Source organism: Sinocyclocheilus anshuiensis, unplaced genomic scaffold (assembly GCF_001515605.1).
Source record: "Sinocyclocheilus anshuiensis isolate Anshui unplaced genomic scaffold, SAMN03320099.WGS_v1.1 scaffold937, whole genome shotgun sequence".
Classification (NCBI taxonomy): Eukaryota; Metazoa; Chordata; class Actinopteri; order Cypriniformes; family Cyprinidae; genus Sinocyclocheilus; species Sinocyclocheilus anshuiensis.
The window spans coordinates 521,598-522,935 of record NW_015554129.1 but is presented as its reverse complement, the minus strand read 5'-3'; the positions used below and the strand labels follow the sequence as shown (position 1 = coordinate 522,935).

Below are 1,338 nucleotides of genomic sequence, written 5' to 3'. Positions count from 1 at the left end.
TCACAGACATAACCGACTGTTTTTTGTAACTCATGTGTGTTTTTAACGTAAACTTGTGTGTGAATGAGAACTTAGTTTAGTACTCACATGCTATGACAGCCGCTTTCTGTACATGTGCTTCGGATGTGTGCGCTCCTTATATCATATATCAGAAGTTTAAACTAATATGGGTTAAACCGCATGATTTCAGCACGATAAACATGAAAACAAACCACAAACCAGATGTTTTTTAACAGGTCCGAGCTGTAAAGGCGCAGCTCTATTCTGGAAAAGGGGGCGGGAAGCAGCAGCTCATTTGCATTTAAAGAGACAGGCCCGAAAAACAGCTAGTTTCTGCTTCCACTCAAAATAGGTATTTTCAAAATGATATAATAAATTATCTGTGGAGTATTTTGAGCTGAAACTTCACAGACACATTCTGGGGACACCAGAGACTTATATTACATATTGTAAAAAGGGGCATAATATGTCTCCTTTAAGACATTTACCACCACCTACTGGCAGTTTTAGTTTATTATTTAGAGTATCATTTCATTAAAGAAATAATTTCATATTTCCATAGTAATAATAATAATAAAAGTGATTAAAGGTATAATTCACCCACCCAAAAATGGTCCAAAAGAGTATATGTAATAAATTTGATCAAACAAAATATTTCTTGAAGCTACTTTTTGTAATGTCTGTTTGATGCTTTACACAACAATGACTTTAAATGATCTTTTGGGAGTAATTTCTCAGCCAAATTTGACGTGCGATTAATTTGCGATTAATTAATCGCCACATCATGTAACAATTTTAATCGCTTACCAGCCCTAGTTATTTTTATAGATGTCAATGCAGGGGAGGCTTCAGAATAAACTGCTTTTGTGTGGAAACAGCTTATTGCTTAAACTGGTACTCTATCCGCTAATCTTCATTGTGCTTCAATGTGTTTCCACAGTTAAGAGTTTACAACAAAAAAATGCTGTTTTATTAGAGAAGTCAAAGACAATTGTGATGGGAAATATTCTGCTTTACCGCAATACTCATTCATTTTTTATTACATCCACAAGCTGTGAGTAGGGATATGCCGGTATCAAATTTTCATGTTGCGATTAATTGCTGGTATCACTTTACAATAAGACCTCATTAGTTAACCTTAGTTAATGCATTAACATTCACAATGAGCAATAACAACATTTGCTACAGAACTTATTAATCTTTGTTTAAAAAATACACGTCTTTGTTCATGTTAGCTCATTAAATAACACAGTTGCAACTTTCGATTTTAACAACCTGTTATTAAATATTGAAATACCTAAGATTAATGAATGTTCAGAAGAATTTTTCATTGGCAGT

The 1,338-nt window shown here is 33.5% G+C and overlaps 1 protein-coding gene across 1 annotated transcript in view; it reads right to left on the bottom strand.

Moving 5' to 3' along the window:
• The window catches only part of cebpz (CCAAT enhancer binding protein zeta), a 50,089-nt gene that overhangs the window by 38,801 nt on the left and 9,950 nt on the right, over window positions 1–1,338 (bottom strand). The gene's annotated exons all lie outside the window — the stretch shown is intronic.